Raw genomic sequence first — 17,832 nt, 5'->3', positions numbered from 1 at the left:
TATAGATATGGCCAGCAATGCATCCCTAGTGGAATCCTACAATATTTTCAGAAGCTGTTTCACAGTTGGAAACAAGTCCATTGTGGTGCCAATCCCTCTCATACAAGAAGAAACTATGCTGGACATGCTTGAATTAATGTTTTATCAGTAGCATGGTGGTCTTTTGCTGTTGGGACGTCAACTTCACATTGCCATGCCAATGAACATAACACTGAATAAACTGTGATTGCTTTAAATATGAGTCAGATAGCCTCTTGAGTGGCCCTTGGCCAATGAAAGCTGTGATGGAGTCTAGTCCCTCTGCCAAGGTCTGGCTAGGTGAAACTAGATATAACATGCCACTAGGGGGAATTAGAGTAAGATCCCCTATGGGGAAAATATATTTAAAGCCCAGTTCAGACTAGACAATTTGGTATTGTTTGTTACCATAGTCAGTCAGATTATGAAATGTTGTCTAGATAAAATTTTGATGTATTGTGGGTATGCCAAATATGCCTAATTACTTCAGGATCAATCATTGCAGGATGTCTACGATGCACATTCTGTCATCAAGAAGCCCTTGTCTACTGAGTGTTTACCACAGACAGCAGTTTCCCCATATATATGTGTTTTCTGAATGAAAACAATAGATAAGTGGAAATCATTCCATTCTGTGGAAACAAGAAGCTCTTTTTGCATCTGCAGAAGCATTTTCCCAGCAATGGCTTTAAACAAAGCATACCAGCAAGTTACCATACATTTATATACAATTTCCATTGTGAATGAGAACATAACGAGTGATTTGTTAGTTTACATGCTAATTCCAGTACTTATGGGCTGCTGAAACCTCGACTATCAATAGCCAGCATTTATTTTTTATTCTGGCTATTCTGAAGATATTCTGTGCTCTTATTAGCCAGTGTCACCAATGTGACAGAACACTTGGATGACAGGGAAGAAATTAAACATGCTACACTTTCTGGGTTGACATCTTGAAGCGTCACACACATGACAAGTTGTTGTGCACAATGATACTACATGTGATTGGATGAATTTGAATTGATTGAATAGGATAGCCCCATCTCATTTCCAAGGCAGTCCCCATTAAGACAAACATAAATCAAAAAAGAGTGCAACACATCAAACCCAACAAACAACAAAACAAAACACACAGACAGTTTCGTAGCTTCAAAATGAAAACAAAAGTAATGACATTTACAAGTTATTTTCAAAATTGAATACAGATTGGTCCTTAAGAGATGAAAGGACTTAATTGAACTAATAGAAGCGGGTAGGTTATTCCAGTCAAATGGGGCTTTATATTGAAATAACTTGCGATCATCTTCTGTCGTAATTCTTGCACCCCAATGACCATTTGTCGTTGACAATCCCCAAGATGCCCTATATCAAGCCAATTGTCCTGAAATCAAGTAATCTGAAGGGGGACTTAGTTGACAGATTTTGGAAGATTTGGAATCATGGAGATTTTGATTCTTTGGAAGGGTAAACCAAATTTGCGCATGTTTTGCGATCCAGGCTCATTGTGGATATGTACCCAGGTCTACATTTCTGGAGACTGCGAAATACGTACACCTGCTTGCAGTTTTTGTGTTCACAAATCCTCCAGTCGCCGCTGTGTACAACTTTGATTATCTCAAATTTCTCTCATAAGTGCCATTCACCAGAGGGTGCAATGTGCAATTTAGCCAACCAGCTTGCTGTCGACTGATCAACTGATGTGACATGTGAATACGTGTGATTTTACCAGGCTTTCAGATTTTAACATGTTTCAGCCTGTTATTTATTTATGTTTTTGCTTTTGTTTTACATAGTTTCTGGAACTGTTCTTCACCGGACTTGAACCCTGTCATTGCAATTCACTCCACTCCGCATCCCAAGTTCATCGACATTTGTGGCAAGTTACTGGACAAACTGGTAACAATGAAAAAAGCCGTCCAAATGGCCCATTTCCACTGAGTGATACGGTACAGTACAGTACTTTTCGGTACGCTTTTATGGCTGCTTCCACTGTTAAAAGGAACCAAAAAGCGAACCGTACCATACCACGTTTTTGGTACCCTTTGCAAAGGGTACCTAGCATGACAAAAGGGTACCAAAAGGCGGAGCTAGATGCGTAGCTGAACGCTATTGATTTACAGAGATAAGTCACTTACGCATACACAAGCAGTAGAATGAAAACAAAGGAGATGCCATTTTTAAATACACAGCAGAGACATTACATAGTAATACTATATACATATAATAACAAGCCATGGTCGACCCAAGCTCAAACAAACCTTGTCGTTGTCTTGATGAACAGCCACAAAGCCAAGAAGAACAAGATCTGCCGTGTCCTGTTTTTGTTTTATGAGGCCGTCTAAAAGTGCGAGTGGTTTCAGTTTCTCCAGGGAGTTTGTGTGTGCGTCTATATTCAAAATAACGAACTTTTTGAGCTCATGATAATAACGTGTGCATGATTACTGAAGTGCTTCTGACATCCAAACGCGAGAGTGAAGCGCAAAAAACAAAGGAGAAGCTAGAAAAAACAGAGCAAATGACTTTTTCAGCAATCTAAACCATGAGCAAACTGTCATGTTCAACTATTATCATCAGCTTTTGGACTATTAAGAAATCGGGAATGACGGAATTACTTTCTAGCAAGAGGTTACATGTGCTGATGAAGATTAAAGATGCAGATGAGAGGTTTGCACTGACTGGGCTATATCTTGCGTGTTGTTTCTGAACCCAAATAAGGACTAAATGGATGCTGTGTGTAGTTATTCTGTAATTGGTAACATATCAGAGACTGTAAGGGGCTGTATGTGTTCATATATGTTGCATTTATTTATTTATTTTATATAATCACAGATTACATAATTGCATTGTCATTGATCTGTAATTATAATCAAATAATTCATATTCAAATAGTTCATATAAAAGTTAGTAACGAACATTTATACACAAGTATTTAAGTGTTACAAAGCATCTGTTTTGTGAGTGCTTCTCATATAATATGTGAATGACCCGTACAGCTTTACTTTGAGCGAGAGTCCTTCGAGCTAGAATGACAACGACTGAAACTTTCTGTTGTACACACGTACCATTGGTACCCTTTTGGCAGTGGAAACACAAGCCTGATAAAAGTGACCCGTGCTGACCTGTAATAACGGGCCAATACAGAGGTAAGCCACCAGCAGAAGTGCAAAAAGTAGCATAAGCTGTCTGCAGCTTCATAGTGTCCTGTAGTGTTCGCTTTTTATACGAAATGCACCCAGACGTACCTCTGGGCACATATATCCTGGTCTCCATAAATGTAGACCCGGGTACATATCCACAATGAGCCTGTGTTGATTTTTTGTCAGTCCAGCATAATCAATGGTAATGCGCAAATCAATCTAGAATCAAATTGACTGTGCACATCCAGCAGGGTTTTGCCCTGTTTTTCTTTTCTTTCCACTGAGACAGAGAGTTTGCCATTCCAAGGCAGTTTGATATCAGTTGATTATGTGGCAACATCTTTGATACAGCGTGGCATAGCAGGGAAAACCGATTTTCTGTGTGAGTGGAGAGTGGATTGCAGTGCAGGGCTGACCGGGCCTGCAGGGAAGCTGCTCTGTCTCCTTACCGCAATGGCATATGCTTTTCTCTCCTCCTCTTAATGTGTGTGCCATGCTAATCGTTTGGTAGTCTGACATCTGGAAACCTCCCAGTGGAGGGCAAAATCGCTCAAGCCTTTTACGCCCAAGATTCCCTCCATATTTGAAGTTGTCACACCTAATCTATAGAAATGAAATGTATTCAAATAAGCACCCCCCTCTCCTTTCTGCCTGACTGACTGTGACTGGGTAAAGCAGTCAGAAGTGTGTTATGGCACCTTTGGCCCTTGTGAACCGTGGTGTCCTCTCATCTCACTCTACCTGATTTCCATATTCAAAGTCAAAATGGCAGAAAGAAAACCTGACAGCATTTAATAGCCGCTTTATGCAAACAACTTTTTGTTGGCATAACAAATTTTTAAGTCCCCAACAAGGAGTGTGAAATTTTTCAATAAGTCTTTTTGCTCCCCCCCCCCCCCCCTCCTTATTTCCCCCCGTGTTTGTGAATGTACCTCGGGCATTAAAATTTAATATGAATAATGTATGTATCTTCTGTTACATTCTTTATAAGATTTTGGCAGTCAGTCCATCCTTCCGAGCTTTCAATCATGGGCCCCCTGGGGTCTTGTGGGATACCTGCTCTTTGAAGCCATCTGAGGAGCCGGAGAGAGTGGGGACTGCTGGGAAGAAGGAAAAAAATCTCACTGCTGATTTATTAGATTCCACTAGAATGCCGCCACTATTTAAACGGCAATTGGAGGTGCATTATGCAGACAAGACCCCATTGAAAAAAAAATGGAATATGTTCTTCCACAAGCGAACACATGTGGAGATTTGTCTGTGTATATTTTACAACATTAACTTTGCAATTTAGTCTTTCAGATGTTGGAATTCAATGTTTTCCATTAGGTGGGAGAAATCTGCACATCTCTGTGAACAACTCCCCTCGGATGATTTTTAATCTCTAAAATCCAAGTTTAAAAGGGTAGTTTTTTTCCAAATCTGAAAAAAAAAATCTATAACCATTTACTTTAATTTCTTCTGTGGTCAGCCCACAACTATAAGTCCTCTGCGCTATTTTCCATACATTGAAAATGACCACAGGATTTATGGAATTCATGGAAGCATCAGAAGTCAAATGTTCCAGTGACTTGTAAAATATATTCCATCTACAGAAGTCATTCGAAGGTTTTGTATGGGAAATTAATTAAGTATTTACTTATTGTTTCCCCCTCTTCAAAAAATCAATTCACACATGTGCATTAAACCTGCTGCTTTAGATTCAGTCACCTGACTCAATGTGGATCTCTATTACTGGCCCAATCTCAGTTGGCACCATCTTCTTTGGAGTCTGCACTTTCATGACGTAATGTCGCTTTTGACTTTCAAGGCAGCTGCGGAGTTCACATCAGTGCAAGCTCAGCAGAAGGCTGCTTTGATTGCATGTAACTGCCACAAAGGGGGCTCTCATGAGCACCTTTCTGAAAGTTAAAATGATGAACGGGACACCCTACACCAGGTGTGCCCAAACCTGTTCTGTTGGGCCAAAGAGAGTTTAGCTTAAACCTGAATCAGCCGATCAAGATTTTGAGTAACTTACAAGCATCTTGGTGTTAGTTGGAGCCAAACCCTGCAGAATTGGACACCCCTGCCCTATACTCTTTTAGACTTAAAGGGCACATGCATGTGATGGCAATTTGGGGCTTTTTAACAATTCCCAAAATTACCTGTCTTAATACCTGCTTAGGGCGGCACAGTGGCTCAGTGGTTAGCACTGTCGCCTTACAACAAGAAGGTCACTAGTTTGAGTCCCGGTTGAGCCAGTTGGGATTTCTGTGTGGAGTTTGCATGTTCTCCTCGTGTTAGAGTGGGTTTTCTATGGGTGCTTCCGTTTCCCCCACAGATATGTGCTATTGACCTTATTCTTTAATGCGGAAGTGCGCTCGTTTTTGCGATTGTTTTAGAACTTCTGATTCAGTTGCCTATGGGAGAAATGACTAGGAATAATAAACGTCAGAAAACGGTCAAACTACTTACTCTACAAACAAGTGTTTGCATGACAATACAGACAAAGTAGAATAATATAATAAGAAAATATCAGTTTGCAACACCAAACAACATAATGAGCTGTTTTTAACGTCTAAAAATGAATGGAAGTGAATGAGACATGAAGTCTGAGCCAAAATGATTCAAATGGCTGCGCCCGCTCTTACGCAGAGAATAAGGTGAATAAGTGAATTGGGTAAACAAAGTTGAAGCAAAATACACTTTTAATATTTATCCAAGATCATTATTTTGCTTTTGCAATGCTACATTTGTTGCTGTATAGTACGTTGACTCTTGTATTCATTTATTAATTTTTCTTTGGCTTAGTCCCTTATATATATATATATATATAAAAAAAAAAAATAATATGCACTACTATATATATATATATATATATATATATATATATATATATATATATATATATATATATATATATATATTTATATATATATATATATATATATATATATATATATATATATATATATATATATATATATATATATATATATATATAGTATAAGAAATAGTATCAATTATTTAACTTTAAAATTAATGTTTATTATTTTTTGTAATACACACGTGCAAGCTACTTGTGCCAACTACTAGTGTAGTTTGACTGTAGCTTATTGTAGCATAGCAAGCTATAATTTCAAAGTAGTTTTAATCTTGGCTGGTTTACATCACTTTACAGTTTCTAGTGATGATGAATTGAACCAGAACAATGACCGATGGGGATATTAATTCTCAAGGGAACTTGCAACCAATGGGGAGTTGCTGGATATTGGCAGGAACTGGAACCCCATTGTACAGTAATATATGTGAACCAAGAGCATGGTTGGGGTCAAATTTAAATCTTTATGAACTGAACAGGTGGGTTTGTCTATATATTTTACACAAGTTAGGTAGGAGTTCCTGTACCTAAAGTATCTTCTGCAGAAGCCCTTACAGTAAGTCTGCAAGATTGCAAGTGCACATGAAGTGTGCCATCTGGGATTTGGCAGCTGAAATCAAACCTGGTGCTGAATGCTTGAATAAATACAAAATATGTATGCCCAATGCAAGCAATATGGTCTGTTTGGATGCTGGAGGTTGACATTTTATGGTTGGTATTTCAACAGCACTTGAGAAAACAATCATAATTTTTTTTTATAGTATTCCCACAAAGACAGAAAGTCATGCGGGAATTACAGTACATGGGCAAATGAGAGAATTTTCAATTTAGAGCGAATGAATCATTTAAGGAAAATATATTCAAACTTGGCAGCTGTGTCGAATGAAAGATTTAGCCTCATACGTCTCACTGCACCTTCGTGTCCTCCTTTAAAACCCTCCCAATTCGAAAACCTTTCTTGAAGCGAATGAGATTAAACCTGTTCCTACAATAGCTTTGAATACTTGACATATTGTGTCATTAATTGTACTTCTTTTGCTTTTACTTGGGAAGCCAATGGTTTCTGTTATTAATTGGAAAGCTGTCCCCTGTCCTCCAATTACTCTGCATGTGTGCTAAAGAAGCACTTCAAAGAGTGTAAAATGTAAGTCGCAACAAGCTCTGCTCGCCATGAGTTAAAGCATGTCTGTGCGTTCTGCGTGTCTGAGCAGGATTTGCATGTATAGTAGAATCACGCTGGCTTATCTTAAACGCCCCTGTCTGACTTCTAACCATCTGCACATCTGACTTACTACTGTCCATGTGTGAAGTAAAAAAAAATCTGTCCTATCACTTCTCTCAGCACCTCTGCCTATATTTAACATTTATCCATCTTCGTGTTTACATTTTAAAGACTTTCTGACAGATTTTTTTCTGTTTTGTTGAGGCGAAAGGTAAAGAGGATTGAAGTAGACATAACCCTGACAGGATGTCACATGCACTCAATTATGTAGCATGATATAGTGAGTGATATATTCAGTGTTGGGGAGTAGTTAATTACACATTGCAACAATTTTTGACATAGTGACAACACTGAAGGTGTTGTACTAATATTCATTCATTTCCCCTTATGTATGTAGGGTCACCACAGCGGAATGAACTGCCTACTATTCCAGCAGTATGTTTTACGAGAAACGCTGTACAAATATGTCTATGTATAAACTAGTGACTGAAAATGGCTCGTAAGTTCTTCTTTAAAAATTGCAGTTTGTAAAAAGTGACTAGTTGACTTTACTTAAAAAAGAAACCTGTTGCTTTTTAAGCTATTAGTTGACCTTACTTAAAAAGGTGAGTAAACATGTTGCATTGAAAACAATTAGTTGACTTTACTTTAAAAAGTGAGTGAACGCATTCCTTTAACAGTGATTAGTTAATTTAACTTTTAAAAGGAGAGTAAATATGTTGCTTTTAAAGCGATTTATTGACTTTACTTTTAAAAAGTGAGTAAACCCCTTGCCTTTAAAGATATTAGTTGACTTAAATTTTAAAAAGTGAGTAAATCCATTGCTTCAACAGGGATTTGTTGACTTTACTTTTAAAAAGTGAGGTAACCTGTTGCTCTTAAAGTGATTTGTTGACTTTACTTAAGTAGGTAAACCGTTTGCTTTTAAAGTTATTAGTTGACTTTAATAAAAAAGTAAGTAAACTCTCTGATTTATCAATGATTAGTTGAATTTACTTTTAAAAAGTCAGTAAACTGGATGCTTTTAAAACGATTGGTTAACTTTACCAAAAAGTGAGTAAATATGTTGCATTTAAACCTATTAGTAGACTTTACTAAAAAAGTAAACCCATTGCTTTAACAGTCATTAGTTGATTTTACTTTCAAAAGTAAACCCATTACATTTAAAGCAATTAGTTTACTTTAACCTAAAAAAATTTGTAAACCTCTTGCTGTGTATGCTATTAGTTGACTATACTTAAAAAAGTGAGTAAACCCATTGCTTTCACAGCGATTAGTTGACTTTACTTTTAAAATGCGTGTAAACCTGTTGCCTTTAAAGTGATTAGTTGACTTTTCTTTTAAAAAGTGAGTAAACCCGTTGCCTTTAAAGCTATTAGTTGACTTTACTTAAAAAGGAGTAAACTCATTGCTTTAACAGCGATTAGTTGACTTTACTTTTAAAATGCATGTAAACCTGTTGCTTTTAAAGTGATTAGTTGACTTTACTTTTAAAAAGTGACTAAACTGGTTGCTTTTAAAACAATTAGTTGACTTTATATAAAAGGTGAGTAAACCTGATGCATTTAAAGCTATTAGTTGTCTTTAATTCAAAAGCTAGTAAACCCATTTCTTTAACAGGGATTAGTTAACTTCACTTTTAAAAGATGAGTAAACCAATTACATTAAAAGTAATTAGTTGACTTTCCTCCAAACATTTTAGTAAACATATTACTTTTCAAGCTATTAATTGACTTTACTAAAAAAGTGAGTAAACTTGATGCATTTAAACCTATTAGTTGACTTAAAAAAGCTACCTAACTCATTGCTTTAACAGTGATTAGTTGATTTAACTTTTAAAAGTAAGTAAATCCATCACATTTAAAGCAATTAGTTGATTTTTAAAAAGTGAGTACACCTGTTGCTTTTAAAGCGTTTTGTTGACTTTACTTTTAAAAAGTGAGTAAACCTGACGCTTTTAAAGATATAAGTAGACTTAAAAAGCGAGTAAACCGTAAAAACTATTAGTTAAAAAAGTGAGTAAACTCACTGCCTTCAAATTATAAAGTAAATGAACTATGTGCATAATTATACATTTTAAGTTAAGTGAACTTAACAGCTCTGAGTTAAAACAGAAGTGCTTACATTTTTAAGTAAAATCCAACTGTCATTTCTAAGGCAATGGGTTTACTCACTTTTTTATTAATTACTTTTTACAGTGCATACCCATTGCTTTAACGGGGGTTAGTTGGCTACCTTTGAAATGTGAGGAAACCAGTTGCTTTTAAAGCAATTAGTTGACTTTACTTAAAAAAAGTGAGCAAACCCATTCCTATTAGTTGACTTTACTCCAAAAAAGTTGTATACCTGCAGCTTTTTATGCTATAAGTCGCCTTTACTAAAAAATTTAGTAAATATGTTGCATTTAAAGCGATTAGTTGACTTAAAAAATTAACTCATTGCTTTAACAGCGATTAGTTGACTTTACTTTTATAATGTGAGTATCCCTGATGCATTTAAAGCTATTAGTTAACTTTAATTAAAAAGTGAGTTAACCTATTGCTTTAATAGCTAATATTAATTGACTTCACTTAAAAAGTGAGTAATCTGGTTGCTTTTAAAGCAACTAGTTGACTTTACTTGAAAAGGTGAGTTAGCCCGTTGTCTTAAAATTATTAAGTATATTAAATATGTGCAAAATTTTATAACAGGTTTACTCACTTTAAGTAAAATTACTAATTGATTTTTAGTGTAATTGTTTTACACTGTTAGTGGATGAACTTTGAAAGCAACATTTTTCTCAACACTATTCTTAGACTGCTTCGTTTACATTTCAAAACTACTTTTATAAAGCATCCGATTCTGTGTAATTAATATTTATTGAATTCATAAATGTAATCAACATGTTATTGAATGTGTCGTTCAACTCAATAAGCAGACATGTGACTGTTGATTAATCTTCCCATTGGTCTTATACTTCAAAGGACACCTCACAACATGAGCAAAGTGGGTTTCTCCCTTCTTTTACGACCAACATCCCCCCACCCTTTTGAAAGCATCAAACACACCTCGATCAAACATCAAAACTTCAAACAAGATGTCATCCAGCGTCTAGCACTATTTGATGTGGAGAAGGTAATAATGCACATCATATATATGGTCAGTATGTTCTAGGATAATAATATCCCGTTGAGTGGCCTGCCTTGTGATGTCAACAAAAAGGCACATCTTGAATAATTAAGAAGGTCATATTATATGACTACTACGCTATGAAGGGGACAAGAATCAGGTATATAAAAACAAGTACATTCAAATATAGAGTAAAATATGCTAAGTAGAAATACAATAGTGGAGATTTAATTTCCAATATCGAGGTGGAGGTTAACGTTTGCTGGGTAAAACATATGCTGGATAAGTTGGCAGTTCGTTCTGATTAATAAAGGGACTAAGCCGAAAAGAAAATGAATGAATGAATGAGGTGGAGGTTAAAAGAAATATATAGGGACTTTAGGGATTTTTTCAGGGGTGTTTTCACACTTGTAGGCAGTTGTCTTTGTTTTGAATCAGTGACTGAACTGTTGCAATGCTGGTTTAGTTTGCAACATATGTAAACTGACAAGGATTTGCTTATACATGTCCCATGAGTAAACAGTAATAATACTGATCCAAGTGCACCTGCTTTTGTTTTGTGATTGTGTAGATATCAGACATCAGAATCAAACTGCTCCGGAGTTTGCTTTTAAGCAGGGGTGCACTTCGCCAAACAACAACGTACCCGCGACAGAACTATCATAATATGATGCATCGTTTGGGAAAAGAACGATGTAGTGACAAATGTTTCCTAAAACCGTAGCTGCTTTGTCGCAGATCTATCATTTGAACCATGTTAGTTATAACATAAAACGTCCATAATGACGCTCTAAACGGGGTGGAGTAACAACTCCTTAAAAGCACATCATTTTTTGTGTGCAAATTATATTGTTTTACACGCACACGCATTTAAAAAAAACAATATTAGTTTTGATAAAAACATGTCCATATCAATTTAATAATAAATGACACATATAGGGCCAATGTTTCCTCTACGGATATTATTGAGAATATTCCATATTCTATTCAAAAACACGTATTCTAATCTCATATAAAAATCACATATAAACTGTTAAATCGTTAAATAAATGGTTGTAATTTACAGTAAGCCATTTATTAAGAAATGAAAAAAATCCTACTTATAATAATAATAATAATAATTATTATCATTATTGTTGTTTTTTATTAATTTATTATTATTATTATTATTATTATTAATATTCTTCTTCTTTTACTTATTATTACTACGAAGGATATTGTTTTATTTATTTACTTATTTTTTATAACTTTTACAACTTTGACACATCCAAACTACTGTAGAAATGGTCTAACCAACAGGCCTACGTCATATACAGTATATATTAATTTCCTAATAAATAACCTACTATAAATTAAAACCATAAACCTATACTATATATTTTGCTTTCACAAGCTTTGGAGACGTAACGTGAATTCCGCTTTTAAATAATAGGTCACCTATAGCTTTTGTCATGTGCAACGGCTGCGTTCAAACTGGCATACATTTTTTTAAAGTGCACTACAAAGGGTACACAATGGTCAATATAAAGATAGCTAAAACTGAACTGTAAAAATACTTTGAAAGCAAATGACACCTAAGAAAGAAGACTTTAATGTTATTTTTCCAAGTTTAAAAGTTGGAACGTTCGAAATGAATAGGGCTTAGGGGGGTTAACTGGGAATAGAACACAACCAGGAACTATGCTTCTAATTACAGCTAAAGAGGGGTAGTTGGAAACGTACGTTTGCGATGCAGTTTGCGAATGTTCGCTGTAACGATGGGTTTAGGGAAACGCTAAATCAACGAACTATGTTTGTAATGACGGAACTTGCGACCTTAGTTGGCTAATGACAGTTTTCAGAAATGTACCTCAGATTGATACCTCAGACTGTGTAGATGTGAGTGTGATTGACATTTTATAAATAATAAAATAGGATAAATAAATGGCAGATGCAAAAACACCCAAAAAAGTGAGATGATAATATTAGTTGTATAAACATATAAAACAGGCAATTTCCTAAACAAAGTTAAAGGATTATTATAATGGTCTGAAAACCAGTTCGTATTTGATGTGACCATTATTTACCTCACACAGTGCATCTCCTTAGTTCGCATAGAGTTACATTGTTGATTATGGTCGGAGTAATGTTGGCCCACACCTCTTCAATTGTCAATTGATGTGTGAAGTTACTGGGTATTGGTCATAACTGGAACTTGGAGTTGTATATGCCGATCCAGAGCATCCCAAAAGTGCTCAATGGTTGACATGTCTGGTGAGCATGCTGGGATCTTGAATGTTTTCTGCTTCCAGGAATTGTGTACAGATGCTTGATTCATGGGGTTGTGCATTATCATGCTGCAACATGAGGTGATGTTTATGGATGAATGGCACAACAGCGGGCCTCAGGATCTCATTGCGGTCTCTCTGTGTGTTCAAAATATCATCAATAACATGCAGCTGTGTTTGTTGTCCAAAATACATGCCAGCCCATATCATAACCCCACCTTCACCATGGGCTACACTATTCATAATGTTTACATCAGCAAACCGTTCAGCCACACAAAGACATACGTGCTGTCTGCCATTTTAGACTGGCCTTTTATTATGGCCAGCCTAAGGCACACCCGTGCAATAATCATGCTTTCTAATCAGCATCTTGATATTTCACACCTGTAAGGTGAATGGATTATTTTGGCAAATGAGTGCTCACTAACAATGATTTGGGTTTAGATTTAAGTTGCAGATCTTTGAATTCAGCTCATGAAAAATAAAATGTAATTTTATATTATTTTTTTTTCTGTTACACGTTTTTTTAATCACCACATCCCTTAAGTCCCTCCATTTTTCACACTTAGCATCCCTACTTACATTTAATTTTTACATTTAGTCATTTAGCAGATGCTTTTGTCTAAAGCAACTTACAATTTGAGGAGGCAATCAGCAATTCAACAAGAAGAGGCAATACATACAAGACGTGCTAATTATAGACCCCTTGCCATGAACATTTTCTGCTTGTTATTGAACTTCAGTTATTTCATAACTGTAACAAGAGGCAATCCAATCATAACTTAATGTCAAATCAGCTATTATGATATTATTCTTCAATATGTGACTCTTTTTGAATTCTTGGAAGCTATAAAAGTTAAACATGTAAAACAGTAAATACGATAAGACCATTGTTTTTGTTAAATTAATCAAAATGGTCTATATAAAGGAACCGTTTGCGCTCAGAGAATCAAGTGCTAGAGTTGGGGGGGGGGGGGGGGGGGGGTGAGAGAGATAGAGAGAAGAGTGTTTCTGCAGGTGGTTTGTTAAGTCTACTTTGTCAAGATATGGAGTGATTGTAAGAACGTGTCTGGTGCAAATGTGCAAAACCGGTGCAAGTGTCCGTTAAAGACTCAGAAGATGAAAGAGAGTGTTTTTTTACCGGTGGTTTGTGAAGCCCATTCACCTGTGTGAGGCAAATAGTTTCATCTCTCTTACACATTAACCAACACTAGCACCGGTTTTGCACATTTGTTATTGGATTATGTTTTAGGTTTTCATGTAGTGAGGTGGGGGAGAAACGAGGGGTTCAGCTGATCTCGGAAGTGTGGTTTTTAGTTGTTCTTTGAACGATAATAATGAATCCGCAGTCCGTGTGGGAATAGGAAAGTCATTCCACCAGCATGAAACATTGAATGAAAAGGTTTTGGAAAGTGACTTATACTACTTCCCATGGTAATGGTCTATTCTGTGATCTAATCTTAGAAGCAATGCACTGAAAATGTTTCAATCAGCTAAACCGTTTATACAATTTTACAAGTGGGACTGTAAGGATTCTGCCACTTTGGTCTTGTTAATTCTTGTTTTGGTGGCCAGTCAAACAAGTCAATCCACTAGTCCTGTCTTGTCTTGTACGGCTCAAGTTTTCTTGGTCCGGGCACTCATCCTGTCTTGGTCGATGTCTCTAGTCATTGTTGTGAACGCGCAATCTCAATTAATATGCCACAACCTTGAGTGAGATGCCGCAAACAAAACAAAAAACACACCAGGACGAGAGCGCGCATCCCGAGCACACCCTGACCTTGTGCAGTTTCGAGTGAGATACCACGAACAAAACAACAAAGACACCAGGACGAGAGCGCGCATCCTGAGCACGTCCTGACATTACGTGGTCTCGAATGAGATGCCGCAAACAAAACATCAAATACATCAGGACGAGAGCGTGAATCCCTAGGACGCTCTGACCTTGTGTGGTCGAGTGTGAGATGCCACGAACAAAACAACAAACACACCAGGACGAGAGCGCACATCCCGAGCATGCCCTGACCTTGTGCAGTTTCGAGTGAGATGCCACGAACAAAACAACAAACTCGAGCCGAGCACAATTCAATTCAATTCAATTCAATTCACCTTTATTTGTATAGCGCTTATACAATGTAGATTGTGTCAAAGCAGCTTCACATAAAAGGTCATAGTAAATAGGAACAGTGTAGTTCAGTTTGTAGTGTTTAAGTTCAGTTCAGTTGAGCTCAGTTCAGTGTGGTTTAATAATCACTACTGAGAGTCCAAATATTGAAGAGCAAATCCAACGATGCGCAGCTCTACAGATCCCGAACCATGCAAGCCAGTGGCGACAGCGGAGAGGGAAAAAAAACTTCACTAATGGCGGAAGTGAAGAAAAAAAACCTTGAGAGGAACCAGGCTCAGTTGGGCACGACCATTTTAATTTCTCCGCTGGCCAAACGTCTTGTGCAGAGCTGCAGTCTCAGTGGTGGAGACTGGAAGCTGGCCTCAGCGAAGACTCGTCTGTCTCTGGAGCGTCACAGGAATCAGTCTCATGTTCTCCACTCTTCCATGACCATCACAGTAGCTGTTCAGGATTCGGCCTGGTCCAGGATATGAAAACCTTGGGATCATCTCGTCCTTGGTCTTGGATCGAATCAGTGACTCTGCATAGTCTGAGGGCCTCGGGAAGAGTATCCCCAGGTGGAAATGGAGAATAAAGAAAATAACATACAAGACAAGATGGGAGTAGTGTCCGGACTCTGCCACCAAAACAAGAATTAATAAGACTGAAGTGGCAGAATCATGACAGGGAGTACAATCACCACACACATTCAAACAGTGTGTTTTGCTAAGGGTGGTCAAAATTCGATTTGTTTATTATGTCAAGATCTTGACTAAAGTTTAAGAAAACATAAAAAAAATGCAAAGTATATTTCAGTTGCAAAACGTTTATCGTATTAAATATATTTCTAGCAAATCTAAGTTAAAGTTATTTGTAACTAATCAAGTTATGGTAACTAACAACCTTAACTTTTCCTAATTTGATTGTAATGTAACAATGTGTTGAGTTGAATGAGTTGAATTGAATTGAACCGAATGTACCCAGTTCTAGCTATACAACCTACCTCTAGTGTGGGCTAAGTACAACATTTCAACACTGCACTTTTTGGGCATGCAAGTAGCCAAGTTGAGGTTGACCACTAACACTTATTGCTTTACACTTTTAAAACAACTCCTTAACCAGCTGCTTGTTTACACAGGAAATCAATTACTTTAGAGCTCAGTCAAATTTCCATCCTGCTTCATGCTCAAGTTTGTCTATTTGTGCAGAAACGACTCTGGTTTCACCTCCTGAAGTCTCGGGCCTGGAATTGGACCCGAGTGACACTGACCGAGCTCTATCTTTCTGAAGACCAATTTGCTGCTCTCCCGGAGGACCCAGAGTTTGTGTTGTTCTTGGCACCGGTCGCCTCTCCCAGCCAACAAATCCTGCCTTTTCCAGACCAGTTGGCTCAGAGAGTCACCAGAGGGATGAAGGGAAGACTTGGAGGGGTGTGGATGGAGACTGTGTTTGTGTATGTGTGTGCCGGGGAGACGGGGATACAGCCTCGGGGCGGCACAGAGATATTGTACGCTTGTGCATTCAGCCTAAAGGTTTGCAGCCAGCTGCTTAAGGATTTTCTGTGGAGTCAAGATTACCCAGAGTCAATAAAGAGAGCTGCTGCTTTCTTCCCCTTGTGCATCTTAATTCTGCCTAAAAAAAATAACAATAAGACATTCGGTCTAAAGAAGATGTGATTTTTTTTTTACTCTTAACTCGTCCCCTTTCTAAACCTGATTTAACTGCAAGTTGAGGGAGAAGGAGAGCCAAAAGCAATGTGTTTTTTTAAAGTCACAGGCTTCAGAAGAAGCCGGCCATTCAGAGTGGCCATTCACTGCTGCTTTCTGGGTTGTATTTCCCAGCTTCCTCTACTCTGAATGGTGTTCTCACAGAAATGTCCTATCAATAGTGCCCAATCCGTCTCCTTATTCAGCCAAAGAAGCTGGAGGCAAATCTTAGAAGAGGAAAAATGTGTCTGTACCTCACCAAATAAGCAAGTCAGTGTCTTCTCGCCAGTATACTCCTGATCCTGCCAATTTAAGTTTGGGTGTCTGTGATTGTTTTCAAATTTCCACATACACAAATGCCACAAATGCAGTTCTATACACTCAGAAACTGACTTTCGCGTCTTGTTCAAATTACTTAGTTAAAATGAGTTGAAACCATACAATTCTTAAGGTTTTTTGGGACAACATAATTGTTTTGTGTTCTATCCACTTAAATTTGTAAAAACAATTAGTTAATTTATACATATATATATATATATATATATATATATATATATATATATATATATATATATATATATATATATATATATATATATATATATATATATATATATATTGCTTCAGAAATATATCTAAAACATGGTTTATCAAAATGTCAAAAATACATTTTTTGAGTTTGGAGTGCACTCACATTTGAGCTTATATGAAGCATAAACACAAAATTTAGCTGCTGAATACAGTATAATTTTATTTTAACCTTATCTAGGGACTGCAGGTGGAAAATAGCAGAAAACATATTTCCTTTTATGGTCAATGTATTGCTGTGCAAGTCACTGTCAAATAAAACAAATTCAAACTACACATTATTGAAGATGAGACATCCTGTTTGGTGTCTACGTCAAATAAAACATAGAATGGTGTTTTTTTTTTGTGTGTGCACACAATTTATGCAAATACAAATGTTTATTGCAATATTAACATTAATTTATAACAGTTATTATTATATAATTAATAGTTTGACAGCATTAGTTCAAATAAAATGTCAAAATATAAGCAAAATTCTGCATTGTCATTTAGAACAACAAATTTTGTAAAAGAAATGACATGAATGGGCAATATAGTGAGCATGATATTATTAAGTTTCATAAAATTTCAAGAGGAGCATGTGATATGATCAAGCGCAGCTGGAATCTCATCTGTAATCAGTAACAATCCAATCAGATCAATCCAAGCTTACAATAGACAGACCGATTTCACCTTACTGCCTTATCTTTGTTTTGGAAGAATCCCCCCTTCCACCCCATCTCCTCCTTTTCCTCCATTTTCCAAAGGGAGCTCTCGAGAACTAGCATTAAAGGCACAGGCCACAAAAACAGCTCAATGGTTATTCAAAGCAGAAAA

Source organism: Danio aesculapii, chromosome 24, assembly GCF_903798145.1.
Source record: "Danio aesculapii chromosome 24, fDanAes4.1, whole genome shotgun sequence".
NCBI lineage: Eukaryota > Metazoa > Chordata > Actinopteri > Cypriniformes > Danionidae > Danio > Danio aesculapii.
This window is presented reverse-complemented; position numbering follows the sequence as displayed.